The sequence below is a fragment of the Ambystoma mexicanum genome, chromosome 11 (assembly GCF_040938575.1).
Source record: "Ambystoma mexicanum isolate Mex_15411 chromosome 11, UKY_AmexF1_1, whole genome shotgun sequence".
In the NCBI taxonomy this organism is placed as follows: domain Eukaryota; kingdom Metazoa; phylum Chordata; class Amphibia; order Caudata; family Ambystomatidae; genus Ambystoma; species Ambystoma mexicanum.
This window is the reverse complement of record NC_090934.1, coordinates 824,854,122-824,870,192: the sequence shown is the minus strand read 5'-3', so window position 1 is coordinate 824,870,192 and position 16,071 is coordinate 824,854,122. Positions and strand designations below refer to the sequence as shown.

Below are 16,071 nucleotides of genomic sequence, written 5' to 3'. Positions count from 1 at the left end.
ATCACTTTGCAGTTTGGGTTTGTGAGTTCAGGTACCGGTCTGGTGTCGGAAACCTGTAAGCGCCCTCCCAATCAACTGTCGGTCCTGGATTGTGAGGATTTCCCCTTATACTGGTCTCAGTAGACACATTTCCATTTTACTTTTTCACTCTCGCATTGCCTATTTCTCTCTCTCTCATAGATACATTATAGACAAGAGAGACATTGTCAGCGAGAGGGTTGCACAGCACCTTCCCCCATTTCCCTAAGTGCATTGCAAGGGGCTCTGGGAGGCGTGCACATTTGTCTGAAACACAAAGATCCACTGGCAATAAAAGGCGTAGGACCCCAGTTCGCATTTCTTAGAATTTGAGGAGGCACTCAGAGTTGTCTCGGGCGTGACTGTACCTTTCATAGGAGATGTGCTAATCCCCAAACCCTCTTCCTTTGTCCCAGTAATCTGTCCTAGGGCCTCTAGCAAGTTGTTTTCTGAAACAAAGCTTACCTGAACATCCTGTAAAATTGGTAACTTTTCAGTAGCAGTACAGTGCAGTATATAGCATTCCTGTTGCGCACAGCATCTAGATCCAAAAATTGCTTACTCTACCCCAGAAATTAGAATTCACCCAGTCAAACAGAGGGATCTATAAAGAGCATGGCAAGTAGTTAACATAAGCTACTTCCCCCAAGTTCTCTTGGTGCACTCTGCTGCCCTCTTTTAACAGAAGAATGCAACTGCAGGTCTTGCTTCTCAGCAAGGTACCTACATATAGAATCCTTGGTGCACTCTTGCTAAATCTGCTGGAATGTGTCTTCTATTGTGCCCAAGGTGGTTGTGTATTTGGGGACTCAGGGAAGCAAGGGAGCAGTCTAATGCACTGCAGTGCTAAGAGAGGCATGCCTTTTTCAGAAAAAAGTTCAGGTTTTCTGCCAATCAGAAAAAAATAGCAATGCAATCAGGCCAAAGGCAGAACACACATGCCAGTGAGTCTCTGTGGCGCAATTGGTTAGCGCGTTCGGCTGTTAACCGAAAAGACGCTGCTGTTTTTGGCACAAAGACACAGAGTGTTCCACTCAGTAAACCTGAGTCATTTCTCCCGTGTTCTCTGGGTTCAGCCTACTGTCCCCTTTTAACACAAGTGCGCAACTGTGGCTTTCTCCTCATAGCAAGTTATGCCTACACAGAGGGCATTTGGTGCACTGTTGATGGGCTCTGTCCTCTACTAAATCCCCTGTGTTTGTGGATTAGGGGAGGTAGGGAAGTGCTTGATACCCTGATTTGCTGTGGGAAATAGAGCTATTTTAGAAATATTTTCAGGTTGCCTGGGAAGCATAAGCAAACAGCACACCAATCAGGCCCCAGTGTAAGAACTGCATGAGTCTCTGTGGCGCAATCGGTTAGCGCGTTCGGCTGTTAACCGAAAGGTTGGTGGTTCAAGCCCACCCAGGGACGATGCATTTTGGCTCAAAAATTCAGCATGACCAACTATGAACTTCTGTTTACCTCTCGCAGGTCTCGTCTGCTGACGTCCAAAAAATCCAATAAACTGCAAGCAATTCTTCTCGCTTGCTTTAGTTTTTCAAAACTTGCCATTCAATTCATAAACATCAAGACTTCATGGGAAGGGTTTGGCTGCAGCGTGTACTGAAGCAGAGAAGGAAGCTATCCTAGCCAGTCTACTTAAAGAAGCAATGAGGCTCTGCAGGTGCATGTACGTCTCCTACCTTTATTCTGTCATCAGACACACCAGGTGGATTGCCACAAGGACCTCGTGGCGCAATGGTAGCGTGTCTGACTCAAGATCAGAAGGTTTCGTGTTCAAATCACGTCGGGGGCATATTTGCTTTTCCCACTCTGAAATATAAAATTGCTCTTCAGTATCTCGTTATTTCAACCTGACTGCATCTTTGCGCTCTGGGCCCAGTTGTTCTGGCGTATCGAATGTAAACTTTGCAGCAGGGAAGTATCATATTGACAGACCCCCATGAAGGACATGGTCAACCTTTAAAGCAGGCCAATCTCTATGTTTTACTGGATGCAGCAGAAGTATTTCCTCTTTACCATCTCTTCAAGTGGGCCTGACTGATGTGCTGTTTTGTGCACGCTACGTGGGCTTTGTAAAGCATACCTCTGCCATTTGCATGGCCTCCTAGCGCTGTCAATATTTTCGTGTAATCGCTGAATGCTGCACTGTCCTGGGGACTCTAGGTGTGACTAAAGGATATATTTTGGGGCCCCGAAAGGGGGTCGGCAGTCTAGTGGCAATGGGTATCACTTTGAAGTTTGGGTTTGTGAGTTCAGGTACCGGTCTGGTGTCGGAAACCTGTAAGCGCCCTCCCAATCAACTGTCGGTCCTGGATTGTGAGGATTTCCCCTTATACTGGTCTCAGTAGACACATTTCCATTTTACTTTTTCACTCTCGCATTGCCTATTTCTCTCTCTCTCATAGTTACATTATAGACAAGAGAGACATTGTCAGCGAGAGGGCTTCACAGCACCTTCCCCCCTTTCCCTAAGTGCATTGCAAGGGGCTCTGGGAGGCGTGCACATTTGTCTGAAACACAAAGATCCACTGGCAATAAAAGGCGTAGGACCCTAGTTTGCATTTCTTAGAATTTGAGGTGACACTCAGAGTTGTCTCGGGCGTGACTGTACCTTTCATAGGAGATGTGCTAATCCCCAAACCCTCTTCCTTTGTCCCAGTAATCTGTCTTAGTGCCTCTAGCAAGTTGTTTTCTGAAACAAAGCTTACCTGAACATCCTGTAAAATTGGTAACTTTTCAGTAGCAGTACAGTGCAGTATATAGCATTCCTGTTGCGCACAGCATCTAAATCCAAAAATTGCTTACTCTACCCCAGAAATTAGAATTCACCCAGTCAAACAGAGGGATCTATAAAGAGCATGGCAAGTAGTTAACATAAGCTACTTCCCCCAAGTTCTCTTGGTGCACTCTGCTGCCCTCTTTTAACAGAAGAATGCAACTGCAGGTCTTGCTTCTCAGCAAGGTACCTACATATAGAATCCTTGGTGCACTCTTGCTAAATCTGCTGGAATGTGTCTTCTATTGTGCCCAAGGTGGTTGTGTATTTGGGGACTCAGGGAAGCAAGGGAGCAGTCTAATGCACTGCAGTGCTAAGAGAGGCATGCCTTTTTCAGAAAAAAGTTCAGGTTTTCTGCCAATCAGAAAAAAATAGCAATGCAATCAGGCCAAAGGCAGAACACACATGCCAGTGAGTCTCTGTGGCGCAATTGGTTAGCGCGTTCGGCTGTTAACCGAAAAGACGCTGCTGTTTTTGGCACAAAGACACAGAGTGTTCCACTCAGTAAACCTGAGTCATTTCTCCCGTGTTCTCTGGGTTCAGCCTACTGTCCCCTTTTAACACAAGTGCGCAACTGTGGCTTTCTCCTCATAGCAAGTTATGCCTACACAGAGGGCATTTGGTGCACTGTTGATGGGCTCTGTCCTCTACTAAATCCCCTGTGTTTGTGGATTAGGGGAGGTAGGGAAGTGCTTGATACCCTGATTTGCTGTGGGAAATAGAGCTATTTTAGAAATATTTTCAGGTTGCCTGGGAAGCATAAGCAAACAGCACACCAATCAGGCCCCAGTGTAAGAACTGCATGAGTCTCTGTGGCGCAATCGGTTAGCGCGTTCGGCTGTTAACCGAAAGGTTGGTGGTTCAAGCCCACCCAGGGACGATGCATTTTGGCTCAAAAATTCAGCATGACCAACTATGAACTTCTGTTTACCTCTCGCAGGTCTCGTCTGCTGACGTCCAAAAAATCCAATAAACTGCAAGCAATTCTTCTCGCTTGCTTTAGTTTTTCAAAACTTGCCATTCAATTCATAAACATCAAGACTTCATGGGAAGGGTTTGGCTGCAGCGTGTACTGAAGCAGAGAAGGAAGCTATCCTAGCCAGTCTACTTAAAGAAGCAATGAGGCTCTGCAGGTGCATGTACGTCTCCTACCTTTATTCTGTCATCAGACACACCAGGTGGATTGCCACAAGGACCTCGTGGCGCAATGGTAGCGTGTCTGACTCAAGATCAGAAGGTTTCGTGTTCAAATCACGTCGGGGACATATTTGCTTTTCCCGCTCTGAAATATAAAATTGCTCTTCAGTATCTCGTTATTTCAACCTGACTGCATCTTTGCGCTCTGGGCCCAGTTGTTCTGGCGTATCGAATGTAAACTTTGCAGCAGGGAAGTATCATATTGACAGACCCCCATGAAGGACATGGTCAACCTTTAAAGCAGGCCAATCTCTATGTTTTACTGGATGCAGCAGAAGTATTTCCTCTTTACCATCTCTTCAAGTGGGCCTGACTGATGTGCTGTTTTGTGCACGCTACGTGGGCTTTGTAAAGCATACCTCTGCCATTTGCATGGCCTCCTAGCGCTGTCAATATTTTCGTGTAATCGCTGAATGCTGCACTGTCCTGGGGACTCTAGGTGTGACTAAAGGATATATTTTGGGGCCCCGAAAGGGGGTCGGCAGTCTAGTGGCAATGGGTATCACTTTGCAGTTTGGGTTTGTGAGTTCAGGTACCGGTCTGGTGTCGGAAACCTGTAAGCGCCCTCCCAATCAACTGTCGGTCCTGGATTGTGAGGATTTCCCCTTATACTGGTCTCAGTAGACACATTTCCATTTTACTTTTTCACTCTCGCATTGCCTATTTCTCTCTCTCTCATAGTTACATTATAGACAAGAGAGACATTGTCAGCGAGAGGGCTTCACAGCACCTTCCCCCCTTTCCCTAAGTGCATTGCAAGGGGCTCTGGGAGGCGTGCACATTTGTCTGAAACACAAAGATCCACTGGCAATAAAAGGCGTAGGACCCTAGTTTGCATTTCTTAGAATTTGAGGTGACACTCAGAGTTGTCTCGGGCGTGACTGTACCTTTCATAGGAGATGTGCTAATCCCCAAACCCTCTTCCTTTGTCCCAGTAATCTGTCTTAGTGCCTCTAGCAAGTTGTTTTCTGAAACAAAGCTTACCTGAACATCCTGTAAAATTGGTAACTTTTCAGTAGCAGTACAGTGCAGTATATAGCATTCCTGTTGCGCACAGCATCTAGATCCAATAATTGCTTACTCTACCCCAGAAATTAGAATTCACCCAGTCAAACAGAGGGATCTATAAAGAGCATGGCAAGTAGTTAACATAAGCTACTTCCCCCAAGTTCTCTTGGTGCACTCTGCTGCCCTCTTTTAACAGAAGAATGCAACTGCAGGTCTTGCTTCTCAGCAAGGTACCTACATATAGAATCCTTGGTGCACTCTTGCTAAATCTGCTGGAATGTGTCTTCTATTGTGCCCAAGGTGGTTGTGTATTTGGGGACTCAGGGAAGCAAGGGAGCAGTCTAATGCACTGCAGTGCTAAGAGAGGCATGCCTTTTTCAGAAAAAAGTTCAGGTTTTCTGCCAATCAGAAAAAAATAGCAATGCAATCAGGCCAAAGGCAGAACACACATGCCAGTGAGTCTCTGTGGCGCAATTGGTTAGCGCGTTCGGCTGTTAACCGAAAAGACGCTGCTGTTTTTGGCACAAAGACACAGAGTGTTCCACTCAGTAAACCTGAGTCATTTCTCCCGTGTTCTCTGGGTTCAGCCTACTGTCCCCTTTTAACACAAGTGCGCAACTGTGGCTTTCTCCTCATAGCAAGTTATGCCTACACAGAGGGCATTTGGTGCACTGTTGATGGGCTCTGTCCTCTACTAAATCCCCTGTGTTTGTGGATTAGGGGAGGTAGGGAAGTGCTTGATACCCTGATTTGCTGTGGGAAATAGAGCTATTTTAGAAATATTTTCAGGTTGCCTGGGAAGCATAAGCAAACAGCACACCAATCAGGCCCCTGTGTAAGAACTGCATGAGTCTTTGTGGCGCAATCGGTTAGCGCGTTCGGCTGTTAACCGAAAGGTTGGTGGTTCAAGGTTGGTGGTTCAAGCCCACCCAGGGACGGTGCGTTTTGGCTCAAAAATTCAGCGTGACCAACTATGGACTTCTGTTTACCTCTCGCAGGTCTCGTCTGCTGACGTCCAAAAAATCCAATAAACTGCAAGAAATTATTCTCGCTTGCTTCAGTTTTTCAAAACTTGCCATTCAATTCATAAACATCAAGACTTCATGGGAAGGGTTTGGCTGCAGCGTGTACTGATGCACAGAAGGAAGCTATCCTAGCCAGTCTACTTAAAGAAGCAATGAGGCTCTGCAGGTCCATGTACGTCTCCTACCTTTATTCTGTCATCAGACACACCAGGTGGATTGCCACAAGGACCTCGTGGCGCAATGGTAGGCGTCTGACTCCAGATCAGAAGGTTGTGTGTTCAAATCACTTCGGGGTCATATTTGCTTTTCCCACTCTGAAATATAAAATTGCTCTTCAGTATCTCGTTATTTCAACCTGACTGCATCTTTGTGCTCTGGGCCTGGTTGTTCTGGCGTTTCGAATGTAAGCTTTGCAGCAGGGAAGTATCATATTGACAGACACCCATCGTCAACCTTTAAAGCAGGCCAATCTCTATGTTTTACTGGATGCAGCAGAAGTATTTCCTCTTTACCATCTCTTCAAGTGGGCCTGACTGATGTGCTGTTTTGTGCACGCTACGTGGGCTTTGTAAAGCATACCTCTGCCATTTGCATGGCCTCCTAGCGCTGTCAATATTTTCGTGTAATCGCTGAATGCTGCACTGTCCTGGGAACTCTAGGTGTGACTAAAGGATACATGCTGGGGCCCCGAAAGGGGGTCGGCAGTCTAGTGGCAATGCCCATCACTTTGCAGTTTGGGTTTGTGAGTTCAGGTACCGGTCTGGTGTCGGAAACCTGTAAGCGCCCTCCCAATCAACTGTCGGTCCTGGATTGTGAGGATTTCCCCTTATACTGGTCTCAGTAGACACATTTCCATTTTACTTTTTCACTCTCGCATCGCCTATTCCTCTCTCTCTCATAGATACATTATAGACAAGAGAGACATTGTCAGCGAGAGGGCTTCACAGCACCTTCCCCCCTTTCCCTAAGTGCATTGCAAGGGGCTCTGGGAGGCGTGCACATTTGTCTGAAACACAAAGATCCCCTAGCAATAAAAAGCGTAGGTCCCTAGTTTGCATTTCTTAGAATTTGAGGTGACACTCAGAGTTGTCTCGGGCGTGACTGTACCTTTCATAGGAGATGTGCTAATCCCCAAACACTCTTCCTTTGTCCCAGTAATCTGTCTTAGTGCCTCTAGCAAGTTGTTTTCTGAAACAAAGCTTACCTGAACATCCTGTAAAATTGGTAACTTTTCAGTAGCAGTAGAGTGCAGTATATAGCATTCCTGTTGCGCACAGCATCTAGATCCAAAAATTGCTTACTCTACCCCAGGAATTAGAATTCACCCAGTCAAACAGAGGGATCTATAAAGAGCATGGCAAGTAGTTAACATAAGCTACTTCCCCCAAGTTCTCTTGGTGCACTCTGCTGCCCTCTTTTAACAGAAGAATGCAACTGCAGGTCTTGCTTCTCAGCAAGGTACCTACATATAGAAACCTTGGTGCACTCTTGCTAAATCTGCTGGAATGTGTCTTCTATTGTGCCCAAGGTGGTTGTGTATTTGGGGACTCAGGGAAGCAAGGGAGCAGTCTAATGCACTGCAGTGCTACGAGAGGCATGCCTTTTTCAGAAAAAAGTTCAGGTTTTCTGCCAATCAGAAAAAAATAGCAATGCAATCAGGCCAAAGGCAGAACACACATGCCAGTGAGTCTCTGTGGCGCAATTGGTTAGCGCGTTCGGCTGTTAACCGAAAAGATGCTGCTGTTTTTGGCACAATTACACAGAGTGTTCCACTCAGTAAACCTGAGTCATTTCTCCCGTGTTCTCTGGGTTCAGCCTACTGTCCCCTTTTAACACAAGTGCGCAACTGTGGCTTTCTCCTCATAGCAAGTTATGCCTATACAGAGGACATTTGGTGCACTGTTGATGAGCTCTGTCCTCTACTAAATCCCCTGTGTTTGTGGATTAGGGGAGGTAGGGAAGTGCTTGATACCCTGATTTGCTGTGGGAAATAGAGCTATTTTAGAAATATTTTCAGGTTGCCTGGGAAGCATAAGCAAACAGCACACCAATCAGGCCCCTGTGTAAGAACTGCATGAGTCTCTGTGGGGCAATCGGTTAGCGCGTTCGGCTGTTAACCGAAAGGTTGGTGGTTCAAGCCCACCCAGGGACGGTGCGTTTTGGCTCAAAAATTCAGCGTGACCAACTATGGACTTCTGTTTACCTCTCGCAGGTCTCGTCTGCTGACGTCCAAAAAATCCAATAAACTGCAAGAAATTATTCTCGCTTGCTTCAGTTTTTCAAAACTTGCCATTCAATTCATAAACATCAAGACTTCATGGGAAGGGTTTGGCTGCAGCGTGTACTGATGCACAGAAGGAAGCTATCCTAGCCAGTCTACTTAAAGAAGCAATGAGGCTCTGCAGGTCCATGTACGTCTCCTACCTTTATTCTGTCATCAGACACACCAGGTGGATTGCCACAAGGACCTCGTGGCGCAATGGTAGGCGTCTGACTCCAGATCAGAAGGTTGTGTGTTCAAATCACTTCGGGGTCATATTTGCTTTTCCCACTCTGAAATATAAAATTGCTCTTCAGTATCTCGTTATTTCAACCTGACTGCATCTTTGTGCTCTGGGCCTGGTTGTTCTGGCGTTTCGAATGTAAGCTTTGCAGCAGGGAAGTATCATATTGACAGACACCCATCGTCAACCTTTAAAGCAGGCCAATCTCTATGTTTTACTGGATGCAGCAGAAGTATTTCCTCTTTACCATCTCTTCAAGTGGGCCTGACTGATGTGCTGTTTTGTGCACGCTACGTGGGCTTTGTAAAGCATACCTCTGCCATTTGCATGGCCTCCTAGCGCTGTCAATATTTTCGTGTAATCGCTGAATGCTGCACTGTCCTGGGAACTCTAGGTGTGACTAAAGGATACATGCTGGGGCCCCGAAAGGGGGTCGGCAGTCTAGTGGCAATGCCCATCACTTTGCAGTTTGGGTTTGTGAGTTCAGGTACCGGTCTGGTGTCGGAAACCTGTAAGCGCCCTCCCAATCAACTGTCGGTCCTGGATTGTGAGGATTTCCCCTTATACTGGTCTCAGTAGACACATTTCCATTTTACTTTTTCACTCTCGCATCGCCTATTCCTCTCTCTCTCATAGATACATTATAGACAAGAGAGACATTGTCAGCGAGAGGGCTTCACAGCACCTTCCCCCCTTTCCCTAAGTGCATTGCAAGGGGCTCTGGGAGGCGTGCACATTTGTCTGAAACACAAAGATCCCCTAGCAATAAAAAGCGTAGGTCCCTAGTTTGCATTTCTTAGAATTTGAGGTGACACTCAGAGTTGTCTCGGGCGTGACTGTACCTTTCATAGGAGATGTGCTAATCCCCAAACACTCTTCCTTTGTCCCAGTAATCTGTCTTAGTGCCTCTAGCAAGTTGTTTTCTGAAACAAAGCTTACCTGAACATCCTGTAAAATTGGTAACTTTTCAGTAGCAGTAGAGTGCAGTATATAGCATTCCTGTTGCGCACAGCATCTAGATCCAAAAATTGCTTACTCTACCCCAGGAATTAGAATTCACCCAGTCAAACAGAGGGATCTATAAAGAGCATGGCAAGTAGTTAACATAAGCTACTTCCCCCAAGTTCTCTTGGTGCACTCTGCTGCCCTCTTTTAACAGAAGAATGCAACTGCAGGTCTTGCTTCTCAGCAAGGTACCTACATATAGAAACCTTGGTGCACTCTTGCTAAATCTGCTGGAATGTGTCTTCTATTGTGCCCAAGGTGGTTGTGTATTTGGGGACTCAGGGAAGCAAGGGAGCAGTCTAATGCACTGCAGTGCTACGAGAGGCATGCCTTTTTCAGAAAAAAGTTCAGGTTTTCTGCCAATCAGAAAAAAATAGCAATGCAATCAGGCCAAAGGCAGAACACACATGCCAGTGAGTCTCTGTGGCGCAATTGGTTAGCGCGTTCGGCTGTTAACCGAAAAGATGCTGCTGTTTTTGGCACAATTACACAGAGTGTTCCACTCAGTAAACCTGAGTCATTTCTCCCGTGTTCTCTGGGTTCAGCCTACTGTCCCCTTTTAACACAAGTGCGCAACTGTGGCTTTCTCCTCATAGCAAGTTATGCCTATACAGAGGACATTTGGTGCACTGTTGATGAGCTCTGTCCTCTACTAAATCCCCTGTGTTTGTGGATTAGGGGAGGTAGGGAAGTGCTTGATACCCTGATTTGCTGTGGGAAATAGAGCTATTTTAGAAATATTTTCAGGTTGCCTGGGAAGCATAAGCAAACAGCACACCAATCAGGCCCCTGTGTAAGAACTGCATGAGTCTCTGTGGGGCAATCGGTTAGCGCGTTCGGCTGTTAACCGAAAGGTTGGTGGTTCAAGCCCACCCAGGGACGGTGCGTTTTGGCTCAAAAATTCAGCGTGACCAACTATGGACTTCTGTTTACCTCTCGCAGGTCTCGTCTGCTGACGTCCAAAAAATCCAATAAACTGCAAGAAATTATTCTCGCTTGCTTCAGTTTTTCAAAACTTGCCATTCAATTCATAAACATCAAGACTTCATGGGAAGGGTTTGGCTGCAGCGTGTACTGATGCACAGAAGGAAGCTATCCTAGCCAGTCTACTTAAAGAAGCAATGAGGCTCTGCAGGTCCATGTACGTCTCCTACCTTTATTCTGTCATCAGACACACCAGGTGGATTGCCACAAGGACCTCGTGGCGCAATGGTAGGCGTCTGACTCCAGATCAGAAGGTTGTGTGTTCAAATCACTTCGGGGTCATATTTGCTTTTCCCACTCTGAAATATAAAATTGCTCTTCAGTATCTCGTTATTTCAACCTGACTGCATCTTTGTGCTCTGGGCCTGGTTGTTCTGGCGTTTCGAATGTAAGCTTTGCAGCAGGGAAGTATCATATTGACAGACACCCATCGTCAACCTTTAAAGCAGGCCAATCTCTATGTTTTACTGGATGCAGCAGAAGTATTTCCTCTTTACCATCTCTTCAAGTGGGCCTGACTGATGTGCTGTTTTGTGCACGCTACGTGGGCTTTGTAAAGCATACCTCTGCCATTTGCATGGCCTCCTAGCGCTGTCAATATTTTCGTGTAATCGCTGAATGCTGCACTGTCCTGGGAACTCTAGGTGTGACTAAAGGATACATGCTGGGGCCCCGAAAGGGGGTCGGCAGTCTAGTGGCAATGCCCATCACTTTGCAGTTTGGGTTTGTGAGTTCAGGTACCGGTCTGGTGTCGGAAACCTGTAAGCGCCCTCCCAATCAACTGTCGGTCCTGGATTGTGAGGATTTCCCCTTATACTGGTCTCAGTAGACACATTTCCATTTTACTTTTTCACTCTCGCATCGCCTATTCCTCTCTCTCTCATAGATACATTATAGACAAGAGAGACATTGTCAGCGAGAGGGCTTCACAGCACCTTCCCCCCTTTCCCTAAGTGCATTGCAAGGGGCTCTGGGAGGCGTGCACATTTGTCTGAAACACAAAGATCCCCTAGCAATAAAAAGCGTAGGTCCCTAGTTTGCATTTCTTAGAATTTGAGGTGACACTCAGAGTTGTCTCGGGCGTGACTGTACCTTTCATAGGAGATGTGCTAATCCCCAAACACTCTTCCTTTGTCCCAGTAATCTGTCTTAGTGCCTCTAGCAAGTTGTTTTCTGAAACAAAGCTTACCTGAACATCCTGTAAAATTGGTAACTTTTCAGTAGCAGTAGAGTGCAGTATATAGCATTCCTGTTGCGCACAGCATCTAGATCCAAAAATTGCTTACTCTACCCCAGGAATTAGAATTCACCCAGTCAAACAGAGGGATCTATAAAGAGCATGGCAAGTAGTTAACATAAGCTACTTCCCCCAAGTTCTCTTGGTGCACTCTGCTGCCCTCTTTTAACAGAAGAATGCAACTGCAGGTCTTGCTTCTCAGCAAGGTACCTACATATAGAAACCTTGGTGCACTCTTGCTAAATCTGCTGGAATGTGTCTTCTATTGTGCCCAAGGTGGTTGTGTATTTGGGGACTCAGGGAAGCAAGGGAGCAGTCTAATGCACTGCAGTGCTACGAGAGGCATGCCTTTTTCAGAAAAAAGTTCAGGTTTTCTGCCAATCAGAAAAAAATAGCAATGCAATCAGGCCAAAGGCAGAACACACATGCCAGTGAGTCTCTGTGGCGCAATTGGTTAGCGCGTTCGGCTGTTAACCGAAAAGATGCTGCTGTTTTTGGCACAATTACACAGAGTGTTCCACTCAGTAAACCTGAGTCATTTCTCCCGTGTTCTCTGGGTTCAGCCTACTGTCCCCTTTTAACACAAGTGCGCAACTGTGGCTTTCTCCTCATAGCAAGTTATGCCTATACAGAGGACATTTGGTGCACTGTTGATGAGCTCTGTCCTCTACTAAATCCCCTGTGTTTGTGGATTAGGGGAGGTAGGGAAGTGCTTGATACCCTGATTTGCTGTGGGAAATAGAGCTATTTTAGAAATATTTTCAGGTTGCCTGGGAAGCATAAGCAAACAGCACACCAATCAGGCCCCTGTGTAAGAACTGCATGAGTCTCTGTGGGGCAATCGGTTAGCGCGTTCGGCTGTTAACCGAAAGGTTGGTGGTTCAAGCCCACCCAGGGACGGTGCGTTTTGGCTCAAAAATTCAGCGTGACCAACTATGGACTTCTGTTTACCTCTCGCAGGTCTCGTCTGCTGACGTCCAAAAAATCCAATAAACTGCAAGAAATTATTCTCGCTTGCTTCAGTTTTTCAAAACTTGCCATTCAATTCATAAACATCAAGACTTCATGGGAAGGGTTTGGCTGCAGCGTGTACTGATGCACAGAAGGAAGCTATCCTAGCCAGTCTACTTAAAGAAGCAATGAGGCTCTGCAGGTCCATGTACGTCTCCTACCTTTATTCTGTCATCAGACACACCAGGTGGATTGCCACAAGGACCTCGTGGCGCAATGGTAGGCGTCTGACTCCAGATCAGAAGGTTGTGTGTTCAAATCACTTCGGGGTCATATTTGCTTTTCCCACTCTGAAATATAAAATTGCTCTTCAGTATCTCGTTATTTCAACCTGACTGCATCTTTGTGCTCTGGGCCTGGTTGTTCTGGCGTTTCGAATGTAAGCTTTGCAGCAGGGAAGTATCATATTGACAGACACCCATCGTCAACCTTTAAAGCAGGCCAATCTCTATGTTTTACTGGATGCAGCAGAAGTATTTCCTCTTTACCATCTCTTCAAGTGGGCCTGACTGATGTGCTGTTTTGTGCACGCTACGTGGGCTTTGTAAAGCATACCTCTGCCATTTGCATGGCCTCCTAGCGCTGTCAATATTTTCGTGTAATCGCTGAATGCTGCACTGTCCTGGGAACTCTAGGTGTGACTAAAGGATACATGCTGGGGCCCCGAAAGGGGGTCGGCAGTCTAGTGGCAATGCCCATCACTTTGCAGTTTGGGTTTGTGAGTTCAGGTACCGGTCTGGTGTCGGAAACCTGTAAGCGCCCTCCCAATCAACTGTCGGTCCTGGATTGTGAGGATTTCCCCTTATACTGGTCTCAGTAGACACATTTCCATTTTACTTTTTCACTCTCGCATCGCCTATTCCTATCTCTCATAGATACATTATAGACAAGAGAGACATTGTCAGCGAGAGGGCTTCACAGCACCTTCCCCCCTTTCCCTAAGTGCATTGCAAGGGGCTCTGGGAGGCGTGCACATTTGTCTGAAACACAAAGATCCCCTAGCAATAAAAAGCGTAGGTCCCTAGTTTGCATTTCTTAGAATTTGAGGTGACACTCAGAGTTGTCTCGGGCGTGACTGTACCTTTCATAGGAGATGTGCTAATCCCCAAACACTCTTCCTTTGTCCCAGTAATCTGTCTTAGTGCCTCTAGCAAGTTGTTTTCTGAAACAAAGCTTACCTGAACATCCTGTAAAATTGGTAACTTTTCAGTAGCAGTAGAGTGCAGTATATAGCATTCCTGTTGCGCACAGCATCTAGATCCAAAAATTGCTTACTCTACCCCAGGAATTAGAATTCACCCAGTCAAACAGAGGGATCTATAAAGAGCATGGCAAGTAGTTAACATAAGCTACTTCCCCCAAGTTCTCTTGGTGCACTCTGCTGCCCTCTTTTAACAGAAGAATGCAACTGCAGGTCTTGCTTCTCAGCAAGGTACCTACATATAGAAACCTTGGTGCACTCTTGCTAAATCTGCTGGAATGTGTCTTCTATTGTGCCCAAGGTGGTTGTGTATTTGGGGACTCAGGGAAGCAAGGGAGCAGTCTAATGCACTGCAGTGCTAAGAGAGGCATGCCTTTTTCAGAAAAAAGTTCAGGTTTTCTGCCAATCAGAAAAAAATAGCAATGCAATCAGGCCAAAGGCAGAGCACACATGCCAGTGAGTCTCTGTGGCGCAATTGGTTAGCGCGTTCGGCTGTTAACCGAAAAGACGCTGCTGTTTTTGGCACAATGACACAGAGTGTTCCACTCAGTAAACCTGAGTCATTTCTCCCGTGTTCTCTGGGTTCAGCCTACTGTCCCCTTTTAACACAAGTGTGCAACTGTGGCTTTCTCCTCATAGCAAGTTATGCCTACACAGAGGACATTTGGTGCACTGTTGATGGGCTCTGTCCTCTACTAAATCCCCTGTGTTAGTGGATTAGTGGAGGTAGGGAAGTGCTTGATACCCTGATTTGCTGTGGGAAATAGAGCTATTTTAGAAATATTTTCAGGTTGCCTGGGGAGCATAAGCAAACAGCACACCAATCAGGCCCCAGTGTAAGCACTGCATGAGTCTCTGTGGCGCAATCGGTTAGCGCGTTCGGCTGTTAACCGAAAGGTTGGTGGTTCAAGCCCACCCAGGGACGGTGCATTTTGGCTCAAAAATTCAGCGTGACCAACTATGGACTTCTGTTTACCTCTCGCAGGTCTCGTCTGCTGACGTCCAAAAAATCCAATAAACTGCAAGCAATTCTTCTCGCTTGCTTTAATTTTTCAAAACTTGCCATTCAATTCATAAACATCAAGACTTCATGGGAAGGGTTTGGCTGCAGCGTGTACTGATGCACAGAAGGAAGCTATCCTAGCCAGTCTACTTAAAGAAGCAATGAGGCTCTGCAGGTCCATGTACGTCTCCTACCTTTATTCTGTCATCAGACACACCAGATGGACTGCCACAAGGACCTCGTGGCGCAATGGTAGCGCGTCTGACTCCAGATCAGAAGGTTGCGTGTTCAAATCACGTCAGGGTCATATTTGCTTTTCCCACTCTGAAATACAAAATTGCTCTTCAGTATCTCGTTATTTCAACCTGACTGCATCTTTGTGCTCTGGGCCTAGTTGTTCTGGCGTTTCGAATGTAAACTTTGCAGCAGGGAAGTATCATATTGACAGACACCCATGAAGTACATGGTCAACCTTTAAAGCAGGCCAATCTCTATGTTTTACTGGATGCAGCAGAAGTATTTCCTCTTTACCATCTCTTCAAGTGGGCCTGACTGATGTGCTGTTTTGTGCACGCTACGTGGGCTTTGTAAAGCATACCTCTGCCATTTGCATGGCCTCCTAGCGCTGTCAATATTTTCGTGTAATCGCTGAATGCTGCACTGTCCTGGGAACTCTAGGTGTGACTAAAGGATATATGCTGAGGCCCGAAAGGCGGTCGGCAGTCTAGTGGCAACGCCCATCACTTTGCAGTTTGGGTTTGTGAGTTCAGGTACCGGTCTGGTGTCGGAAACCTGTAAGCGCCCTCCCAATCAACTGTCGGTCCTGGATTGTGAGGATTTCCCCTTATACTGGTCTCAGTAGACACATTTCCATTTTACTTTTTCACTCTCGCATTGCCTATTTCTCTCTCTCTCATAAATACATTATAGACAAGAGAGACATTGTCAGCGAGAGGGCTTCACAGCACCTTCCCCCCTTTCCCTAAGTGCATTGCAAGGGGCTCTGGGAGGCGTGCACATTTGTCTGAAACACAAAGATCCCCTAGCAATAAAAAGCGTAGGTCCCTAGTTTGCATTTCTTAGAATTTGAGGTGAC

General features: G+C 46.4%; 4 non-coding genes across 4 annotated transcripts; all 4 read left to right on the top strand.

The window, feature by feature from the left end:
* The first annotated feature begins 1,357 nt into the window (after positions 1 to 1,357).
* Positions 1,358 to 1,431, top strand: TRNAN-GUU (transfer RNA asparagine (anticodon GUU)). Its single transcript has one exon. It is a non-coding gene; the product is annotated as a tRNA-Asn (tRNA).
* A 2,175-nt stretch (positions 1,432 to 3,606) lies between these two features.
* TRNAN-GUU (transfer RNA asparagine (anticodon GUU)) lies at positions 3,607 to 3,680 on the top strand. The gene has a single exon. It is a non-coding gene; the product is annotated as a tRNA-Asn (tRNA).
* An 11,143-nt stretch (positions 3,681 to 14,823) lies between these two features.
* On the top strand, positions 14,824 to 14,897 carry TRNAN-GUU (transfer RNA asparagine (anticodon GUU)). The gene has a single exon. It is a non-coding gene; the product is annotated as a tRNA-Asn (tRNA).
* A 313-nt stretch (positions 14,898 to 15,210) lies between these two features.
* Positions 15,211 to 15,282, top strand: TRNAW-CCA (transfer RNA tryptophan (anticodon CCA)). Its single transcript has one exon. It is a non-coding gene; the product is annotated as a tRNA-Trp (tRNA).
* The last annotated feature ends 789 nt before the right edge of the window (positions 15,283 to 16,071 follow it).